We start from the raw sequence: 24,043 nt of genomic DNA on the forward strand, positions 1-24,043 counted from the left end.
ATATATATATATATATATATATATATATATATATATATATATATGCACACACACACACACACACGATGATCTAACAAGGTGAAATAAACTCTAACCCAGTGGTTTTCAACCTGTGTGTTGTCACCCCTTTTCAGGTGACATATCATAAATTCTGCTTATCAGATATTTATATTATGATTTAAAACAGTAACAAGATTATAGTTATGAAGTAGCAACAATATTTTCAAGGTACAGGTCACCATATAAGAGCAATGGTATTAAAGATCTTCAGTATTAGGAAGATGAGAATCACTGCTTAAGCTAAAGTATGCATATTGTTCCTGAAACATGTCCTCAAATTATTAGCGAACATGAATGGTACAAATGAGATCTAGCCGGCTACCCAGAAAATCAGTTCTACCAGTTAAATAAGACCAAGAATCTCCATACATTATCCACTATGAAGAAAAGAAACAAACAACCTGTACATGTGAGAAAAATCATTTCATGCCTAATACCCCTCACCATAATGTATTGTTCTATAACTGTATTTGTGCCCTGGACTTTGGGTGAAGAACATGAGATTCCAATATAGAGTTATTTCTGAGTGTCTGTATTACCATAGGTAACATCTATTATTTAAACACATAGATAAAGGTGGCATTCCAGTATTAATCATTTCAAATTTATTGACGTTATATTTTTAAAATTAGCTTGAAATATGAAACTTTTCTCTATTAGTGTCATTTTTCAGAAATTTTGAACATTTATTGCTTCCTCGGATACTTGGCTCATGCAGGTACATAGCAAATTTTCTTAAGCAGCAGCAGCAGCTGCGCTACAATTTTGCTGATCCTAGACAACCTAGGGGCTCCTGAGGTCTTAGTGTCCCTGTCCTACCAACTATTCCAATCATGCTCCAGATGCCACTGTCATTGATACGTGATAATTATAGATTCCTGTGTATACTGTTTGTTTGTTAGGCCTGGGCAAATATAATGAATAAGAAAGAAAGAATGCTAACTTTAACAGCTTAGCGTTTGGAAGCAGAGAGCTTTTCTCCATGTTTGCTCTTTTTTTAGTCTATGAACAATGGGCATTTGATCTAGGGCTTGCTCTTCCTTACATTTCTTTTCAGTTCAAGTGATAGATATGCTTGGCTTCTCTTTATTATAGGAGTTTTCCCAAGGCTCACGAATAGCAAGAATAACACCAAGTAAAATTATTGCTGTCAAATGTCAATATATTTATTTCTCTGGTTGAAGGGAATGTGGATACTTATTCCGTAAATTATAATTTTCCTACAGAGTACCTGTCACATAGACTTTTTTTTTTATAAGATTATATTAAGGCTGTGTTTTGGCAAATCAATTTAACTTCTTTCATAAAGCTATCTAGATAGTTGGCTTTTGTTACTGTGAATTTTAATATTTTTAGACTTCATAGGTATCTGCATATTGTAGACCTACATTCTACTCTATAGAATGTTCTTCAGAACTTGAGTTACTACAAGGCTAAGGTAAAGAGGCTTTCAAAGAATAGTTGGGTTGTGAAATGTTATATACAATATTTTCTCTCTTGGAGCCTTGCAAGGAACAACAAAATATAGAAGGTTCTAACCAGGAAAGGAAACATTTGCAATGTATTTAGCAACAAAGTTATTACTGCAAATCCTTTAATGGGAGTATTACTTGTCCTCCTAGTAGATTTATTGTTCCTATTCTAGTAAATAAGAGTAAGTTGTCTGAGAAAAGGAACTTGGGTACTTGTCTGCTATAGCAAGTGATCATAAAAAAACGGTCCAAAAGAATTACTATAATGCTGCTGAGGATTCACATGTAAGACAATGTTATTCAGATTTACCCAGAAATGTTTTTGACTGGTGCCCCTGAGTATGATATAGAGTTGAAATTTTCAGATGACTACGGGAAGGTTCTCAGTATTATTGATTTTTCATATTTGCTTTGTTGGATTATGCTTAGCTCTAATATGAGACGGTGAATGGCGTTTGATTCTACATAGGATGAAAATCTTAGCTGTGCCCCCAGTTACTTCATAGTTGTCAACCAATGCTTTTCCAGGAAATTGGCGTAAAGATGGCATGCCATACCCACCCCGTATTGCAAAACCAGGAAACACCACCAACAAGACATGGTTCTACCATGAAGGCAGCAAACAGAATCTGAATTCAAATCCATTCACTGTTCTGAGCTGGGAACTGAGGCGAGAGGAGGCTGCAAGCAGTGGGCCTATGATTCTGTGCCTTGAAATCATGCGAGAAATGGTTAGACCAGAAAACAGTATGGATAATCAATGGAAGAATTAAGCCAACCAAGTATGTATTTTAACTTAAAGCAATGTGAACTGTTTCTTTGTACATAAATGACGTAGTACGTTACTCAATACATCAATGGATTATTAAGTCTCACTCTTAAAGCACACACAAGAGGAAGGAGTGATTCCATATATACCTGATGGTTCTTGTAGAATCCTGTAATACCCTCTCACATTCTTACACTCATTGCTGCTTCCAGCTGTGCACTCTATGCTAAGCCTCTTTCCTATAGAATCCACTAAGTCCTTTGTTTGAATTCACTTTAGAATTCTAAAATCAAAATTCTACTTAAAGCATTTTCACAGTGGTTAATTATTCAACTCTCTCTCTCTCTCTCTCTCTCTCTCTCTCTCTCTCTCTCTCTCTCTCTCTCTCTCTGTGTGTGTGTGTGTGTAAGAAACATTTCCCATTCAGTAATTTTGGATTAAGTTCTACAAGAATAAAAATGTGGGAAATGTGAAGAAACATCAGATATTACATTTTAAATATTGCTGTAGCTTAACATGAGCATAATTTAAATAGTGCATGAAAATGAATGGCATTTTCAGGTGTTATATGACACTGTTCCTATAAAATTCCAGGCAAAGTCATAAATCATGGCCTTTGAATCAAATACCTCAGTGCACTGATGCATTTCCAACAAATAACTTATTTTAACTGTGGAAAACCCATTGACATGCAGGATTTCATAATCAGAAGCTGTTCCTCTGAAATTAAAACTCGAGTTAGGTTAGGGTAAAGGAAAGAAATCTGCATTACCTTGGATTTTATTTTACCCGAGTCACCTTTGAATCCACTAAAAATTAGACATTTATTTCTCAGTCTGAACTGTGCACTATTCCTATGGTAATTGAGCATAGTTTATTTATCTTAATAAATATTTTCCTGAATAAAAATGTATACCAAACACTCAGTAGAATGAGAGATGAATAAGATCAATCTCTGTAGTTGAGGAGCTGAAAGATTGAGAAACGAAAAAGTCAAGCATATAAGCACCTTTTTATTCCAGTCATACCTCATATTCCGGTTACAAAATTGAAATACTAGGAGTTGGGAAGTAGCATACTGCTTTACAGAAGGGGAGATTCAGTAGGTGAAATGGAATGCACGTTACCCTGGAGAGCAGGCAGTCTGAAGAATTAAGTCATTGAATGTTTCTACAGAGAACAGAGAGAGTCCTACTGCAGGACAGTGTAAATCCTCTAAGGTGGGCAACCTCCTGAAAAGCAAAATGGAAGAAAAACTATGGCAAGAGGTTCTTGCTTTTCAAATTGATCTGGTTAACAGATTTCTTAGACATGAAGCCACTGGAAACTCTTGAAGGTCTTAAGTAGCAGGCCAAAGAAAGTTTCACTCTGTTAGTGTTGTTTTAACAAAATCTCTGAGATGGAATAGTTCCTATGATAGAAACACATGTTCTCATGGTTTTCCATTCTGAAAGGCCAATCACGGATTCAACAGGGCTTTGAAATGTTTTTATTTATTTGTATAACTTCATCTTCTTTGCAAAGTGAAAGCTGTAATGATGTAAGCATCTTTTTATTTGTTTGTTTTGTTTTGTTTTGTTTTGTTTTGTTTTGTTTTCAAGACAGGGTTTCTTTGCATAGCCTTGGCTGTCCTAGAATTAGCTCTGTAGACTAGGGTGGCCTTGAACTCACATAGATTTGCTTGCTTCTTCTGTCTACTGAGTGCTGGGATTAAAGGTCTGTGACATTATTGCCTGGCTTGATATAATCATGTTTAAAAATATTACCTCTTGTCATTCTGGTCATGAGTCTAGACTTTGAAACCTGAGCCATCCTCTCCCCTTAAGTCCCAACCCTTGATGCTGTTTCTGGACATGTAAGTTTCAACATCAGAATTTTATAGAAGACACATTATTTCCATAGAGTAGGATGAATGTTTTGCTGCATAAGTTTTAACAAAAAATATTTATTAGACTGAGAGGGATGGAAAGAAATGAAATGAACAGGACTGGTGCAAAGGACAATGGGATAGAGCAAAGAAAAGCGAGGACAAAACTAACTGCAGAGAAGGTGCTGTTAGCCGGAATGAGGGATGCTCATGGGAGATGTCATAAAGTCAGGAGTTCAGACCTGGATACTGGTTGCATATGTAAAAGAAATGCATAGAAGACAAATTGAACTATAATGTTTTCAACTTGGAAGTATATTATAGTACCAATACTAACAGAAGGAAGTGAAGTATAAATTATCTGGAGAGATGAGACCGTGCATTGGTTCTCCTAGAAAAGGTAGCAGTAGACAGAATCAGAAAAAAAATGACAAAATAAAAGGACAACAGGAATTTTTTTATTGTGACTTAAAAGAACAGGAAAGACAGGCTAGCCGAGAAAGAAAAGAAATATATACTATTAATGTAACAAATACTATTTTGGAGACAATAAAACATTATTATGAGTTTTAGAAAACACAGTTACAATAAAATTATATGTGTCTGAGAAACGTAGCTAAATATTTTAAAAAACATTCTAAAGTTACATATGTTAAATACAATAACAGTTTTTAGAAAATCAAGAAAATTTGCAGAAAATTATTATACAGTTTATGAGACTATATTGAAAAAGATCTCTTTAAATTTAATGTTGAGACTATATAAGAAAAAAAAACTGATAGTTTTAAATATAGGAAAACTGAAATTTGTGAGGAAAACAAAGACAGTAAAACAATTAAGTGGTTTATATCAGGCAGAAAAAATGTTTTAACTTGCATGAGAAACACAATGTAAATAAACAATTATTGCTTATCTACCCATTATAAATAGCATTGTTCTATTTATTTATTTTTGAAGAAGAGGGGGGCTCATGAATGGATATTATTTAATTGAGTTACACTCTCAGTCCTACTGGAAATACTATCTTATAAATATGCTAAAATAATGTGGATATTTTACTGAGAAAAATTCTACATTTCAATTATAAAAGTGGTCATAAGCAGACCACCATATTCAATTTCAATGTTAGTGAAAAATAAGAATAGAAATAAATTCAACTTTAAAAGTCAGCAGATTTTAAAAAAAGTGAAAGATGTTTAAAAAGAAAGTTTGCAGGTCTGAAGCAAAGGACTATTTGGAGTCTTGGAACCTTAGGTTTTTACGATGGAGGATATAATTGATAATGACTCAACTAGGTGCTGACTGAAGTCAATTTATGTTTTGTTTAAATAAAACCAGAAGGTTCTCTAAAACCTAAATTCTATTAGTGGAGTACTCTCACAATCCATTCAATGGAAAATAACAAGTCCATTTTAAATATAGATTAAATATTAAATATAAATGATTAGATATTTAAAAACCAAACGGGAATGGTTCTTGGGCTGGAGAGATGGTTTAGTAATTAAGACTTTCACTAGAGCCATGAGCACGTGAATTTGCATCTCAACATTCTTACAACAAGCCAGGCTTAGTATTATCTTCAGCTACAACTATGGTGCTACAGAAACAGATATAAGATCATTGGAGGTTGCTGGTTGCCAGCCTAGCCCAAAAATATGAGCACTATGTTCAGCAAGAAAGTCTACTTCATGTGATTAAGAATGAAAGTGATGGAGGTCTCCCAGTGATGCCCTTCTCTGGCCTGACATGTTTCTACAGACACATTCATGCATACACACACACACACACACACACACACACACACACACACACACACACACAGACACACAGACACACAGACACACACACACATTAGTGTGCACACACACACATGTATAACATAAAGACATATACTACACACACATTCACACACAAAAGCAGCTTCAATGAAAACAAATTCAAAACTCCAAAAAGATTCTCATCATTTTTGAAGTGAAATATAGAAAGTGAATTTTCTAAGAGTCATGACTAGGGATTCTAGTTCCTATATCTAAAAACTGAGCTATACATGTAATGAGGGATACCATCTACCTTTTTGAGGCCTAACTGTCACCTCTGTGAGGGTTCCCCTTAGGGCCTTCATTCATTTCTCACAAAGTGTCTTATGCTTTCTTTGTTGGATGTTTAATACAATGCATTCTTGCTACAATCATTAAAATTGCATAATTTCCCCTATTACTCGCTAGTCATGGAAATAAAACTTTTAAAAACGTTCTCTGATCCTTGGTTGCATATGTGGGTGTGTGGGGGCAATAAAGACATATTGAAGAATGATGGAACAGAAAAGAAGAAAAGAGAAATATGAATAAGTGTGTAAAAATGGGTGGGAGAGAGAAATTTAGATATTGTGACTCGATTCCTTAAACATGCTTGGCAGATATCATGAAGTCTCTTTAATTTCTTGATATTAAAGGAAAAACCAAGATCAAACAGTTTCTTAAGGGGCCTGAGCCTTGCTTACTCAATCTCATTGTCTTCATAGATTAAATTATTATGAAAATTGCTATATTTCACCTTGACGTCCTATAATTTGGAGCTATGAGGAAGGAAGCTGCCATCGTGCAAAGTCTTATTTTTCTGAGGACGGTCACTTTTTAGAAAGTAGGTGAGGCAAACAGTGGTCTGAAAAGGCCTTTGCTAGTTTGGTTGAGAATACTTGTAACCGGTCCTTTAAAGCACAGTGTTACAAACACAGGACAGAAGCACAGCTTACTTATTTCTCACTCCAGAGATAAACAAACAAACAACAGCAAAAATGTCACTAAAAGTAGCTCGATACTCCAGATGCTTTTCTGAAATTCAGTAATTTTATCTAATAAGAACAAATTCTGGGAATGTGATTATGAATTGCACATTGTCTACTCTCTTAAGATGATTGTAATTTATTGAAAGATTCAACTGAATAATCAGGAAATATATGTTATGATATTATAACAGAAGGAATAACACACGCTGTGCGGAATGAGAATGTGTTGGAAGGCATTAAACAGAGATTTGGTATGTCAGCAAAGTCTCGTGATGAGGAAATAATGTCTAAGTCTGTGTCACCTACCAAAGGATGAGAGTAGAAATGATTTGATGAAATGCTATTCTATAGCTGAAGGTGGGAAATGCTAGAGTACGGAGAGTAGAGTTAGTTTCTCAATACTGAGTTAAATACTCTTACTCTTACTTCTTCATGTAAACAAAGAACATTAACCAGGCTGAAAGGGTTGATTTTGGTCACTGTCTCAAGTGTTGAGTTCAATGCTTCTGAACCTATGATTAGATAAAACAAGAATAGAAGAAAGTTGTTCACCAGCTAGAAAGTAGAGACAGGATTGAGGGAGAAGATGTAATCTTAAGAGACAAGTTCCCAATGATGCATTCCCACCAACCACACATCACCTAAAAGTATCTTCTTCAAATATGAACTCATCAATAAATTCATCGATTAACAAAGTTACTGATTTTATTATGGTTTAATCCTTTCTCAGTCACTTTGCCACATAGCAAATAAACATTTTACTTATAAAATTTTGGGAAAATTTCATACTCACACTGTAACTTTCAATTATGGACCCCAAATAAACAATCTATTTTATAGTGAGAAGCACATTTGGTCTCTAACAGTCTCCTTAGTCCCAGAAGTTTTTAACAGTTCAAGTCCAATGTCTCCTATGAGATTGAGGGAAGTGCTTGGCTGTTAGCCTATGAGCTTCTGCAAAGGAGGAAAAAAAAAACTGTATAAGCACAGAGTCAACTTGCCCATTTTAAAAAAGAGGGCTAGAATAGAAATGTTATATTGGACTGACAACATCAGATCAAAACCCACCATGGCAAAAATAGAATCTAGATTGATTCGATGTGAACTTTAAGAGCTGCATCCTGATGCTGGGCTACTGGCAAGCCACATGGCTGTGCTTTTTTGGCTAGTTTGACTCACTCTCTACAGCTTCCCTCAGTAGACATTCAATGTGCTTGGCATGTCTAGCTTCCCGTGGTGTCTATCACAGCTTTGAACTCATTATCACAGCTTTATAAATCGCTCTTTTTGGAGAGCTCTCTCTAAAGGTCATGTTTTCTATGGCCAAGTTTACTAGGACTCTTTTGGAAATCCAGGTGAAGATCATAAGGTCTTACATATTTAATGCATCATATGGATAAGGTCAAAGTCTCCTACCAACCTCAGAGGAAGCTGGGTCTCTTGAGAACATGGCTGTAGAGGACTCAGTTCCTAGATGGCTAAGTATAATTATATGCATCCTAACAAACAACTGTATAAGCAACCTTGTGAGAACGAGGTGTCTGTGATGCCTATACTTGGTTGGCAATGGCTACATATGGAAATAAATCAGAGAGGACTGAATACACTGGTGAGGGAATTTTCTTGGTTGTGTATTTGAGGTAAGAAGTTCCACCTTATCCACCTTAAATCTCCTGGTGACACCATGTATAAAGAATATGAAAAAAGGGAACATTTGTTCTTTTCTTGCTTGTCCTCACTTTCCCTGCCAAGTTCCTTCATTCTCTAGCATTAAAACTTTTTTCTTTGTGATTCTGGCATATACTGAAGATCCACATGGTGGACTGAACAGTTACTAAATTCTTGAGAATTTTGATGATAGAAAGCTATTATTGGACTAGTTAGACCACAATTTGTATGCCACTCTAATAAATCAACTTCTCTGTGTATATGTGTTCATGTATGTAACATATATATGCCTTTAAGGATGTAGGATAATGGTGGAAAGAACATAGAACTGGGTCAGGCTGATGTGGGCCTAATATGGGTCCACTGAATGGAGATGCTAGGTTTAATATGGAAACTGATGGAGTTAGAAACAGTTGTCCAAAGCCCCTTTCAGTGGTTGGATGAAGGTCAAAAGATGGCCTACTGAAAAGGAGTTGGAGATGGTGGATATCCTTTGGCTTAGTGTTGACAAAGGGATTTTTAAGGCCTAGGAAATTTGCAATGCTAGAGAGCATAAACTGTGCAAATCCTAATCCTCCTCAATGGGAGGGCTCAGAGGACATGCCTTTCACTAATCCTGTAAGAGGCAAATGGTGGTGTGAGGAGCACCAACACATTTGAAGGTCTTTGCTCTCACCCTATTTCTTGTGCCAGACCTTAGGATCAGAGATACTGCGGTTCAGTTGGATGAATTAAATACGATGGATTTGACTGGGCCTCAAAGTAGCAGGAGCCAGATGGCCGCACTGAATTGCCAAAGGCAAGGTAATTGTAGTTATTATAGTGGGCAGCATAGATAAAGAAATGTCTCTCATGGCTTGACTCATATGGGGCAGTACAGGCAAAGTGCTATTTATGGTGGCATACTTCAGTTATGGTGTTGCCAGGCATTAAACAGATAATCTTAGCTCATTTTTGTTTAATCTATATAATCAAAAAAGGTCTCAAAAAAAAAAAAAAAAAAAGAAAGTAAAAAGAAAAGGGAAAAAATAAAAAGTATAAAAGAAAGGCAAGAGGGAATCTTGGCCCAAGTGCCGATTTCCAGACTTGAGAAAGTTTGCGGACCCAGGACCCCTTGAATATAAGGAAGACCAGGTCTCCATGAATAAGGATTTTCTTTAAATACCTAAGAGTTTCATTGTTAACCTTCCTCTAGTCATTGCCCAGTGGAACTAATTGCCTTTTATAAGCATAACTGTATACTGGGGGAAATAAAACAATCAGACTTTCCAGATTCTCTTGGATATTGGTTTAGAATTAATACCAAGTCCTGGAAGACCCACAAGAAGCATTGTAGCCCTCTGGTTAAAGTAGGGACTTATGGAACCCTGTGATTAGTAGACTTCTGTTTGAATCCCAACTCACAGTAGGACCATTCAGTTCCTGAACTCACAGTAGGACCATTCAGTTCCTGAACTCACAGTAGGACCATTTAACTTCTGAACTCATACTGTTGTCATTTGGGCAGTTCCAGAATGTATATTTAGGATACATACACTGAGAGGTTCGCAGAATTCCTACATTTGTCACTGGTCAGTGGAATGAGAGTTATTGTGCTTGGAAAGGCTAAATGGAGGCAAATGGAGTTGCCTCTACTAGTTCTTTGAATCAAAGCCAATACTGCATCCCAGGAGGACTGAAGAAATTAGTGTCACCATCAAGGAATTGAAAATTTCAGTGTCATATTTTCTACATTTTCCTTTACCTGAACAGTGAGGAAGATACATGGATCATGTATAATGACAGCTGACTATGAAAAACTCCATCAGGTAATGACCCCTATTGCAGGTGTTACACCAGATATAGTATCAATATTTGAGCAAATTACCATATCTCCTGGTATATAATACCCAGCTATTGATTAGTAAATGCCTTTTACTTAGTGTCTATCTATACTGACCACCAGAAGCAATTTTCTTTCAGTTGTTAAGGCCAGTAGTGTATCTTTACATTTTTACCTCAAGTGTATAATTATAATTCTCTAACCCTGTGTTATAACTTAGTTCAAAGGGATCATAATCATCTTTCTATTCTAAAAATATCGCACTGATTCATTATATTGATGGCATTATGCTGATTGAAACAAGTGAGCAGGAGGAGGAAATGATTTTGCACCTGGCAACACATACTTGCATTAGAGGATGGGAAATAAATTCAACCAAAGTTCAAGGGCCTTCTAACCCAGTGAAATTCTTACAAAGTCCAGTGGTGCCGGGCATTCAGAAATATTCCAAGATGAAGGATACATTATTGCATCTGGTTCCTACCACCGAGAAAGAAGCACAACAATTAGTGGTCCTCTTTGGGTTCTGGAGATAGCCCATACTTCATCCCAATGTGTTACACTTGATCATCTACCAAGAGAACCAGAACACTGTTAGCTTTGAGTGTCTGGCAGAGAAGATGGCTATTCAACAGATCCAGGATGCTGTGAATGCTCATCTACTACTTGGCCCATAAGCTCCAGCAGTCCTGATGGTACCTGAGGTGGCAATGGTCAAATTCAATGTTCTTTGGAGTTTTTGGTAGGCCCATATATGTGAATCCAAGCAGGGCATTTGGGGTTTTGAAGCAAGGCTCTGCTATAATCTGCAGATAACTATTCTCCATGTGAGAGAACAGTAGCTCTTTTCCTGCAAAGCTGGGGCAGGATTTTTTCAGAAGGCAGTAAATATTTTGAATCAGTACTCCATATATGGTACAACTTCTCCCACAACCAGGATAAATTGGTCCAGGAATCAAGGGGTGTAATATGGTTCTACACACTACCAACCCTAGTGACCCATTTGCTCTCTGTTTCTGCGACCTTTAGTTCGGCTGACCTAGAGGTTTTGGTTCCAGAATGTGTAATACTACTGCCAGGGGACCCAAGAAACATTTCTTTGAAAGGGAAGCTCAGACTTGCTCCTGGCTTCTTTGGGATTCTAATGCCCTTAAGGCAGTAGGCTAAGAAAGGAATAACTGTGAGGAGGCCTGATTGATCCAGATACTCAAGAAGAAATTAGATTGCTTCTTTACAATGGAAGCCAAAAGGATTCTAGTTAAGAAGCCCCTTTAGGGAGCATATTGGTGCCACAGTGTCCTGTAATTAAATCAATTACACTGTAGCAAACCAATCAAAGTAAGATGGCGAAGAGCACAGACCCTTCAGGAATGACTGTCTGGGTCACTCCTCCGGGAAGAGAACCAAGACCTGCTGCGATGCTTGCTAGGGTGGAGAAAATATAGAATGGGTACTAGAAGAAGGTAATCTGAAGTACCAGCTAAAGCCGTGTGACTTGTGACAGAAATGAAGACTATAATTGATAGTATTTTTGTTTTGTTTAGAATGTGTTTGTCCAGACATTTGTGTCTTCTTTCCTCTATTTCATTAATTCAGGGAATAATTCATGTTTGACATATTTAAATTTTAAGACACTGAAAGAATGTCCCTCAAGGGACTTTTGCACTTGTTTAAAATTTTATCATTTGTTTGCAGTTGTATGTTGGATAAATTATATCTTGTTAAGGGTAGTTATTAACTGGTTATTTCTTTCATTAGGGAATTAAGCATGATATAAGGTGATATTATTGTTTGTCAGGTTGACAAGGGGTGGACTCGTGACGGCTATCCGTTGTTTGGTTAATTCCACATATGGAGTAAACTAAAACTTAACTGAATGGGTAAACTTCAAGAGGCAGCCTACGTGAAGGGAATGTGAGAAGGGAATGTTTGGTCTTTGTCTCCCTCCCCTTGAGTTCCCTGGCATGTTTATTGTTTCACTGCTATTAGAGCCTACTTTTCCAGGATTCCAGCATATACCAAAGACCATCTGTGATGTCCTGCCTTGGAGAAGGATCTACTACTGGATTCTCAGGCTTTCCATTTGGGAGACAGTCATTGTTGGAAGAGTTGGGCCACAACTTGTAAGCCATTCTAATAAAACTCATTTTCTTTTCAATAGAAAGTCTTTCAAAGTGTTATCTGACAGTTTCATAACCTTGAGTCTTAGGGAATGAATAGAGCCAATTCCTTAGATATCCTCAAATAGTTCTATTGTTTCTCTGCATAATAATTGGCTTTTTTTTTTTTAAGCTAATCTCTTCCACGTATCCTCTTCTTAGCCTCAACTTTAAATACAATCTTTTCTCAGGCAAAACCGAAGGTTTTTTTTTTTTTTTTTTAATTGTTCTCTGCCTTCTTATATTCCTCATTATAAATCTGTCTAAAAACAGCTCTAATACTTAGGCCATAATCCAGATGCTATGTTGTTTTCATATTTCTCACAACCTTTAAACACATAATTTCAGGGCGTTTTGCTAGTCTTCATTTAAATCTGAAACCTGAAATCCCCTGATCAGTGTTTGTCCTGTCCTTGCTCATATTCTGGTCTTCCGAGCTGCCACCAGCATCACCCATAACTTTCACATAGAACTCTCCAGGCCCCTACTCTAGGAGTTTCCAAGTTCCATCTAAGAATGAGTTATAAGGACGCATACTCACACGTTTCGATAAGAAGTCCACTTCTTCCATACCTATTTTTCTCTTCTAGTAACTTTTCTGTGAAATATACTCTCAAAAATTAAGTTGAAATTCTATTTTCAGAAGTTTCAATATCGGATCAATCTGTTTCATTGTGGTAGCACTTTGGGAGGGCAGACCAACATGGTGCAAGTGAGTGGTGAAGGAAGCTTGTGCAGTTCGTGGCTTTCAGGAAGCAGAGAAAGAGGCAGGGTGCGGCCAGGAACAACACAAGACTTTCACAAATGTACTCGTTTCTATGACTTATTTCCTCCAAAATTATCCCCCACACATGAGAGCCCTTTCATCTCTCAATTGAATAGATCTATTCATTGGTAAACTTAGCACTTAAATGATCTAAACACATTCTAACAGACCTACCCTTTTTGGATCAAACACAAGGAAAATTGAGAATTAGGAGCCATATCACACATTTTTACATCAGAAACAGATATACAACGGATCTCAAGTACTAAGTTTCATATAAAAATTTAAAGCTAGGTTAAGATTGTAATATTTATGTTTTATTTTTATGGGTTATATTGTGCATAGGCTGAGGGTTTAATATTTGCATAACTTTTTGGAAAAACACTATCCTACTTGGTTGCTGTGAAAATTACACAAAACTAAATACATGAGGTGCTAACCATAATTTGTGGTATCCTATAAGCCTTCCCTATACCAATAGTCATGGTATAATGCAGAAAGAACCTTCCCATTTTTCCGCCAAGGAATCTGAAGCTCTGAAAATGTATGCAAATCCCATACTAGCAGAATAAGATGTAAAATCCAGAAGAAGTCCCCAGAGGCTCCTATATTATTTTAAAATATTCTTATGTTATTGCTTCTCCTTTACTGCTCTCTACTTTTTCCATTGTTGTGACAAAATATTTGATAAAGGCGACATAAAGAAGTTTGGCATCGTTGAGGATAAGGGTTTGAAGATTTAATCCCTATTGGAAGGGAAGGCATAGTGGTCACACTGCATCTGCAGTCCGGAAGGAGAGAGGAGTGAATACTGGTACATAGCCCCCTTTCTCATATTTATTGAGCCCAGATACTGGCACACAGAATGGTGGGCATCCGAGTTCAGGGTATATCTTTTTGTACGTATTAAGATAACCAAAAAACTTCCCAATAGACATGCCCCAAGGTTTGTTTTCATGGTAATTATAAATATGAAATTGATAACCAAGATTAAATACCACAGCTCCCTTCTGTTTAGTGAAAATAGTTACAAAAGAAAAGTTTGGGTTCTCTTAGCTATGTTGCGCTAAGTATTCCACTTGTCCCAGGTAAAATTCATGTGCCATTTAAAGCTGTGAGTAGAGAATTTCAAAACTTAAAAATGGAAACTTTATATGATTATTTTCCTGTGCCTTTTTATACGACTGGCATACATCATTTTATATAAAAATAAAAGCAATACTCTTTTCCATGTTAAATATTAAATGTTTATATTTTAACCTTTGCTGGGCAAGGTCATTAGGGAAGAGGAATCCTCAACTGTCAAAATGCCTCCATTAGATTTAGCCTGTAGATAAGTCTGTGGAGGATTTCCTTAATTAATGATTGGTGTGAGGATTGGCCAACTGCCGGTGGTGTGACACCTGTGAAGGTGGACTTGGGTTCCATAACAAAGCAAGCATGGAGAGCAAGCCAGTAAGTCATAGTGCTCACTGCTTCTCCTTCAGTTATGGCCCCCTAGTTCCTGCCCGGCTTGGGGTCCTCCCTATGCTTCTTGCAATAATGAACTTTTATCTGCGAGTTGAAGCCAAATCAACTTTCTCTTCCGAAAGTTGTTTTTCACCCTGATCTTTATCACAGCAATAGAAACCCAACCAACACAAGAACACCAGAGCATTTAAACCTTAGCATTTTACAAATAAACTTAAGATGTTTCCTAAAAGATTACTTAAAATCTCTCTAGCTAAATAGCCGCATATTTGCTTATCAGCCTCATCAATTGCTTTATTTTCAAAGGAGGTTCAAGATTAATACAGCCAAAGAACCTCACCTTCTGAAATGCAAACTTTTCTCTTTCAAGACCCAACAGAACTTTATAACACGTTGGTTAATATGAGGCTACATGTTAATTATCCCAAGTAACGAAGGCTGCATTCTTCCAGATGACTAAGTACACAGACATACATAGACAACTGACTAATATACAAAAAGTATTGTTTTAATAATCTCACCGGATTATACCAGGAAAAAGAAGAGCTTTGAAAGAGGACAGTCATGTATGTTGAGGATCGGGCACTTGCCGACACAGAGGGAACTTAAAAATATCTAGTATAAAATACTTTCACACAGTACTGTGAGAAGCACATACCAAATCACTGCAGGAAAGCTTGTGTTATATTTATGACTCCATAAGGCAGTCTTGCCTCATATTAAAAGCTCTGAGTTTTCAAAAGCTCATCTTTTTTTTAGTCAGCCAACTTTCTTTGTAATTTCTACCCTTTGATCTTACTTTCACCCTGTGGAATTACACAGGCTAAGTCTGATCCCTTTTCATACAACAATATCACAGATTCGCCACACATATATATCTCTTATTTTGGCTTAAATATCTTTAATTCCCCAGGAGAAAAAAAATGTTGGTTTTCTCAGAAAAGTATTGTCTTTATTAGTACTGATCCTCATATATAAATAAAAATTTAAAAATATAATATCTCTTTGCCATTTTCTCTGACTATATATTCAGTTGACCTAATATTTTAACCTAAAGGAAAGAATGGAGAAGAACACTATAAGATTACTTGCAATACATATCAACGATATTTACTAACAAGTAAAATTATACCTAAAAATAACTGATGATTTTTATGAAACTAAATGTAGAGTATAAGATTATTATTTAGAAGGAATATTTTAAAGTAATGAATAATATTTTAAACTTCTAAATATAAAACACATTTTACAAAGAAAAGGATATTAAGAGCAATAATATATATATAAAATTATTTTCTTATACATAGTAGAATTACAAGTTACCATTTTGCTCTGTTTTATTATCAGTGACTTTTTTAAAAGAAAAGATTTTCATAAAGTTCAAAAGTATATGTATGCCTCCCAAATACTGAAAATAAAGCAAATAATTAAGAGCTATAATAGTAGTATGTGTTAATTTTCCAATTTAAAATAAATATAAAACTATTTTAAAAAGGAAAAGGAAATCCCATTAATAACATAAAATTTAAAAGGAAATCATTTAAGTGACACACTTAAATGTCATTATCTAAAAGTAAAACTAATTATGGTAGTTATAGGATGTGATTTCAGACTTAGTAGGGCAAGATTTAATTAAGTTAAAATATACCAAATTACCATCTGATTTTCATTTCCATGATTTTAAATGAAATATTTATTGAGTTTTTAATTTGACTGCATTGCATTAAATATATAACTTAATTTGGAAATAATTTTTATCAGAAGTAAAAGATTTTCACACATTTCTTGATATATTGTATGTCTAACTATTGAGTTTACCCCTCTATATCATAATATGTTTGTTTTACAACAATTATTTTTCTGTGTTTTACACATTTTTGGACAATCAAATTTTCACTAATATATTTTCTTGTTTTGAATGGCATATATAAAAGTTTAGACTGGCAAATAAATATATGAAACAGAAACTTAAGTACTGGAACATAACATATGCCTCATGTATCTGCAACAAACTATTCATTTCATATCTATTGAGCTCGTCTAAGGCGATGTAAGTATACCACGGAAATCTAACAATCAAGCTGGACAACAGAACAGGACAAAGAGTAGAAAGGTTGAGGACAGGAATCAACTAAATTGCTGTCAATATTAACCAAAACATGTTTGATTTAACGTCTATGTTCCTCTATGACGGGATCAATGATTCAAACATGAGTGGAAATATCAATAAATAGAACAGATGCAGGCTCAAGTTGAAGAAGATCAGAAAATAGTCTGAGCATCACAGAAGGACACAGCATTTTCCCTGTGTAAGTCATTCATTGACAAGTCATATTTCTAAACACACATTCTTAGAAAGAAGAGAATGAGACAAGAGCTTTCCTCTGTAACATGGACACGATACTTAGGCTATTAAATAGTTAAGAAAATTTGGGTGCTTTGCTGTTAATATTAAAAAGACATACAGAAATCTGTAAATTAAGTAAATACACAAACCTTGAAAATTAAGAAAACTCAAATCTCAATCAGCGGTAAGCAGCATACAGAGTTCTAAGATATATTACCCGTTCTTCCCTATAATGGCTTTCAAAGGACATTCACTCTCACAGAGAATATCTCTAGGTGTATGGGATGGGTTTGGAGAGACTCTTTAGAACATCTAGTGTCTCTCACCTTGCTTCCTGTTAGCTAAGGGGTAAGGGGTCATTATCCCCACTTTACAGATGAGATTCTCAAGACACTCACTCTCAAGGCTTATGAGAGAAAGACCATACATCTCCCAAACACAAGGCATCTCTCCAGTAAGTGATTTCCCATGTTGTCCTCTGTCTTGCCCTATTGTTTAAATTTATTTCTCTAAAACTTACTAATACTAGTATGTGATGGCTTTGCATAAATACACATACAGCCATCAGTTTAAGACACACATCAACCATACCTTTTCAAATCCAAACCCACATTATCAAATACCAGCAAAATTATTTTATTTTACATTATAAATTTTCAATTGATGATTGTATAGCAGGAGCAATGTCACTCCCCCTCCAACTTTACCAAATACTGACTCACAGTTAAGATCACACATATGTGCTATGAATAACTAAAGCTTTGATACATAAATGTACCATGAAATGATTAAATCGGACTATTTAAAATACCCAACACAAAACATACTTATTAATTTCTAGTGGAATGACATCCATTCTTACAACAGTTTTGGAGGATGTCATTAGCAGTACTCGGTGTGCTATGCACTTGATTCCTAGAATGTAATCACCCAGTTTACCTAAATCATAGTAATTAAAAATTATTTATCATTATGTGTATCGATGTTCTTGCCTTCATGTATGTGGTACAGAGACATGCAGCCAAAGTAGAAGTCTATTAACCATGTAAGCACTGAAAAACAGCAATTTTTATCTCTGTAAAATTTGTTTAAAAAAATTAAAATTTGAAACCACCTTCAGAGTTTGGAATTCCCAGTTTGGAGGGAGCTGTGATTAGTCTCAGCTGTCTTCTAGCACCAGGGAGGTTGAAGCTGAAGGATTACTCTGAATCCTGGATTATCTCAGCAAACTGATCCACCCATTAATATAGAATTATTAATGTTTATCTATGAAAAGCTATAGATGGATAGGTGATAGCTTTATTTAGAACAGGCCTCTTTTCTTTGCCACAGGGACACACAGATGTATGCCATATTTATACTTATATGATTGTTGGGAAATTTTTATAATAATAAAAATGGGGTATATATTATTTTGCGAAATGTTTTCTAAATATGAATATTCAATGTATCTTTTGAATTAATAAACACACATATATGTCCCTTAATAATTCCTTTTGATTTATTTGGTCATTTTAATCTCAAGAAAATTTTAAGATTTACCCAAACTCCAAGAGTAGTTAGACCTTACACCTATATATTTCTTCTGATAATAAAACACCTCTTTGTGTTATAAGAATGTATTTTATATGCTTTGGCTAATAATTGTGTTTGAATTAACATAGTAATCAAAACTTCTAGGAAAAACATGGCTACAATGTGTGTAAATGTGCATATGACAAGTGGAGTATAAAATAGATGTTAAACTGAGGACTGAGAACAGAAGGAAAGTACCAGCGTATCGTTTTCTCCCCCTACTCTTTAATAATCACCCACTCTAGAAAGAAGCTTCTTTCAATTAATGGACCATAACAATGCTTTTGGAGACCAAAGGAGGCTGATTGGATAATCAGATTCCATGGCCTAATGGGGATGATGAATTCCCAAGTCCAACCTTGCAAAAATATCCACTTGAGTTTATTGGAGAAAGTTTTATGCCAATGCTTAATGAAAAGCCACGCTCGCATGAATAATTATTTTTACTTACTGTTCTCATTAAAGAAAGAATGAGTTATCATGCCTTTAGTCAGGAATTTTTTAAGAAAAAGCTCCCCCTATCATTACCATTAACTTGATTTTTTTTTATACTTAATAAATCCATTTAAGTTCTCTCAAGTCATAAAAGGAATCAGGCATTTTAATAAAACACAGCACTCACTTTTCCTTTGAGCAAAAATAAAAATCTGAAGTTTACTTTATAAGCTCTACATTGAGTAGAAGTCTGAGGGGCCTCTGGTACCATGTCTCTTATTCCTCATTTCCTCATATTTTCAGATTTGCAAATCCGATTACAAGGACAGGAATTTGATTGTTTGTTTGTTTCTTACACCAGAGTATCACAATGGCCTAAAAAAAGAATATAACTCACAGCCTGTGGGTTTTATGACCATACAATGAAAGGGTTTGGAAAGTCATGCATTCCAGGATTGGGGGTGTTGGTGACATTTATCTCAGGTCTGTACTCTAAAACCTTCATGTGACTATATTTTAACATGTGAAGAAGCAGTTTTGTTACATTGTGGGTATAATTCTAGTTAGTCCAAAAGTATAGTTATGAATCTTATACATCTCATGCAGAACAGTCATGACAAGACGCTAAACAGTGGCAATGAGACTTGCTGACTACTAAAGTACTGAATAGAGATGAGTTTCTTGAGTGTTCTTTGTGCTCTATAGACCCTACATTTTGAGCTAAACATGCTGAGGTACTCAGAACTACCAACAACTAGAGACACAAAGCTCAGGCCAAAAAATGCAAAGCCCATTATCCAATAATGCAGATGTATGTAGATTTTTTAAAAAAGAAAACCAGAGACTGCTTTATTGTCATTAATAGCAGACCTGCTGTACTTTACAAGGAATGCTGATGGGTTTAATAACACCCTCTATCAAAGCAAATTAGACTCTCAAATGGTTCCAATGGCATGAGGCTGTATAAGTTAGGATGCTGCTGCTGCTAGAAGCTCAAACCTCTCAGTCACTTCATGTTAATGACAAAGTCCTCACATTTCTTGATGGAAGCTTTCAGCTCAGGGGTGGCCTCGACAATCATTTTTTTCCTCAAAAGGCAATGTTGCCAATACCCAGGTTCTTCTTCTCCAGGTCCTTTTCCCTTAATAGAAATGGTGTAGAGAAATAAGTACGCTCTGTCTCTTTGGACTGAACAGAAGAACATTCAACAACTCCTTCCTTCCTGTTCATGGCGTCCACGAGGGAGAAGACAAAGCAGGCCCCAGTATAAGCCACGGGCAGAGCAGCAGAACCTATTCCAGCCTTGGTCGTCACGACATCTGTGCCAGCCTCCTGGATCCTCCCGGTGAGTGTGACCAGCTGGTCTTGGGGAAAATCAACCTTGGGGGTACTCTGAGAGATCAGGGGCGTGATCGTCTTCCCAGTGTGGCCACCAATGACAGGCACGTTGACTCGAGCTGAACTGACCCTTTAGCTCTGCCACAAACGTGTTCGTTCTGAGGAAGTCAAGGGTCGTCACACCCAAGATCTTGTTGGGGTTGTACACGCCACGCTTCTTGAAAACTTCTGCTGTGGCAGGAATGATGGAGTTAACTAGGTTGTCAATGATGCAAACTTCGGCTTCTAGGAAGTGCTGGGTCCATCCTGTGTCATCCCTGGCTTCCTGGGCACTCCGGCTGGGATGACCACCACATCACAACCTTTTAGGCAATCTGGAAACTGCTCTGGCTCAAGGAAGTCTTTCACATTTGCTCTGGTCTCAATGTGACTCATACCTGCTGCCACACCAGGTGTATGAGCAGTCTGGTAGAGGACCAAGCTGCTCACTAAGGGGCTGGTCTTCAGGAGGAGCGAAAGAGGTTGGCCAATGCCCTCAGAAGCTCCCAATACAGCTACTGTAGCATTGTTCTGTGCTGAAGTGCTGAAGCTGCTGCAGAGCGCAGCAACAGTAGAATGGCTGGGGCTGGCAGAGCATGGACCTACAGGTACAGGAGCAAGAAGGTAACAAGTGACTCCAACGACTTCCACTCTGCCTTATGTAGATCTTTTAAAAGCCAAATAAGTACCTTTCAGACTGAAAAGCCCATGAAATAATGCTGTGAAGGACCTAGGACATCCACTTGAAAGATAATATCCAGCTAGGATTACACCAATCACTGTTTGTCTTGAACAGATAAGAACCTTAATTTCCTAGGGATGGTGACAAAACGACTTCCTTTGCAAAGATATGAGGTGCTCAGTTCCTTGTCATACTCGCAATTAGTAAACTCATAATGTCATATTGTTATCCTAATTGTCAGGTGAATTTAGAGGGAATGTGAGAGAAAATTCAAGTCTTCCTCGATGATAAATCATCCGGAACACATGAAACTAATGAAGATCCAAAACTAAATGAAGATCCAGCCCTATAAACGAGGAGAGGCTCTTTCTGTATTCAGAATCTCTTTAGTAGATTGCTTATGAAGTGCAGCACATTCCGGCTTACTGTTGATTCGGTAATTAGACTGCTTCATTTATCTTCCACTTTTTGGCCATTTTTTCTTTGTATACAATTTTTAATTATAATTCCCTAAGATCACAAATATAGTATAATCTCAAATAATATCAGGAAAAGTATAGTTCTGAATTAAGTCTATAAAATCACAGAAATATAAAAGAACATGCCAAGTGAAATAGATAAATCTCTGAAGAAGACAACAATTGCATAATATTTCAATGTGTATACATATCTCCACCCAAGTAAAACACTGCCGTGAATGAATAGAAGTATCTTTTAGCCTCTGACCTCCTCTCCAATGATTCAAATAAATCTTGCTTAAATATATATATATGTGCGTATATATATATATATATATATATATATATGAAATGAGATTATCTAATGTATAAAAATAAGTTGTATATTTGGTGTTATACCTTGTATGGAAGTAAAGGAAGGAATCTGGGCCCAGGAAGTGTGAGATCTTGATTCTTACCCATCTTGTCATAACATATTGCATGACAGTGTCTGCTTTACCTATACTGCATGGCCTCAGTTTTTCTATTATCTATGGAATGTGCCATTGGGCAAATCAGTTTACACACTTCTTTATATTCTGGAATTCTTCACAGATATCTATCTATATATGCATCAGAGATTATGTAACTATATACTCAAAGCTGAAAGTATTCATAATAAGTAAATTTATGATGAGGTTATAAAACAGAATATTTATGTTATGAAAATGCATTTTCCAAGTTCTATAATGATACTACTTTTCAATTCTTAAATTGTATTTTATTTACATGCATGTGTGTACATGGGTGTGTGTCTGTGTGTGCACGTGTGCTTGTGTCTGTGCCAGCAGCAGCAGCCATCAAATAACCTGTCCCTGGAGTTACAGGTGCACTTGAGCTACCTAAAGGAGTGCTGCAAACTAACCCTGGGTCCTTGGCAATATCTGTTCTTAACTGCTGAGCCATCCTTCAGGCTTCTAAATAGATATTCCTGTAGTGGGATGGACATTAAAAACCTCAAGTAACTGTGGTAATTTGAGAATGTTAGGGCCATGGTAACTAGCACTGTTAGGAGGTAGGCGTAGTCTTGTAGGAGTAACTATGTCACTGTGAGGGTGGGCTTTGAAGTCCTATGCTAAGGCTCAGCCTAGTGCGATAGGGGGCTTCCTCCTAGCTGCCCGTGGAAGACAGTCTCTCCTGGTTGCCTTCATCATTCTTACAATATTTTGGTGGGGAATGGGGCTGCTTTTTGCCATCTCCTGTGGAGTCTGCTTGAAGCTAAAGTGAAGAAAAGTCTAGACTCTACCCCGTGGTTCACTCCTATGAAGAGCGTTTTGATTGATCAAGCTTAGAAAGGAAAATTACAAAATGTGTGGTTCAAGTAATAAAGGCGCACCAGGAAGTAGAGTGGAGCTAAATCCTGTGTTCAAGGATATTAAATGGAATTAAGGGAGTGGAGACCTCAGAGCAATATCTTACCCAGCCACGCTTATTGTTTATGTGTTTGCAGTTCAACAAGGGCTAGTTATATCATGTCAGGCATTTTTATTACCTGGTTATTGCTTTCATTTGGACTTTTAATCTGAAATGAATACAAACTGGAAATGGAGGGCACACCAGTGATCCGGATCTTGAGCCTGGAAGACAGAGGTTTTTGATCCATATCTTGAAGCATGGTGGCCATGAAAAGCTTAAGTCCAGGCTTAGTAGTACATGCCTCTAATCCCAGGAGACAGAGACAAACGTATCTGAGTTCAGAGGCAGCCTGGTACAGAACCAATGCCAAGTAAATGAAGGCTTAGGTCTAAGCATGGTGGACCATCACTTTTATCCCAGCATTCAGGGGACAGAGGAATGTAGATCTGAGTTCAAGGTGAGTTTTCAAAGCAAATTCCAGGACAGCCAAGCCTAGGCAGTGAAAGATGTAATAAAACAAGGGTGGTGGTGGTGGCACGTTTTGTCCCCAGCAAGCAGCAGAACTCAGTAGCTTCAGCCACATGGTTGTAGCTTTACAGTCAATAGTAGAAAGTATTACTCTGACCATTGATGCTGGTTAGCTGGAACTAAAAAATTAGCAGTGATTAAGAAGAGACCAGTAGGGGCTGGAGAGATGGCTCAGTGGTTAAGAACACTGACTGCTTTTCTGCTAGGTCCTGAGTTCAAATCCCAGCAACCACATGATGGCTCAGAACCATCCATAATGCCCTCTTATGGAAAGTCTGAAGTATAATAAATTAATTTTAAAAAAGATAGTTCTGAAGAAGAAGAAGAAGAAGAAGAAGAAGAAGAAGAAGAAGAAGAAGAAGAAGAAGAAGAAGAAGAAGAAGAAGGAGGAGGAGGAGGAGGAGGAGG

The 24,043-nt window shown here is 36.6% G+C and overlaps 1 protein-coding gene and 1 pseudogene across 4 annotated transcripts in view; both read right to left on the reverse strand.

Annotated features, from left to right (window-relative positions):
- Lingo2 (leucine rich repeat and Ig domain containing 2) overlaps window positions 1–24,043 on the reverse strand; it is a 1,146,745-nt gene that overhangs the window by 236,735 nt on the left and 885,967 nt on the right. The window lies entirely within an intron of this gene.
- LOC110338726 overlaps window positions 20,202–24,043 on the reverse strand; it is a 19,830-nt pseudogene continuing 15,988 nt past the window's right edge.

Source organism: Mus pahari, chromosome 22 (genome assembly GCF_900095145.1).
Source record: "Mus pahari chromosome 22, PAHARI_EIJ_v1.1, whole genome shotgun sequence".
Taxonomy (NCBI): domain Eukaryota; kingdom Metazoa; phylum Chordata; class Mammalia; order Rodentia; family Muridae; genus Mus; species Mus pahari.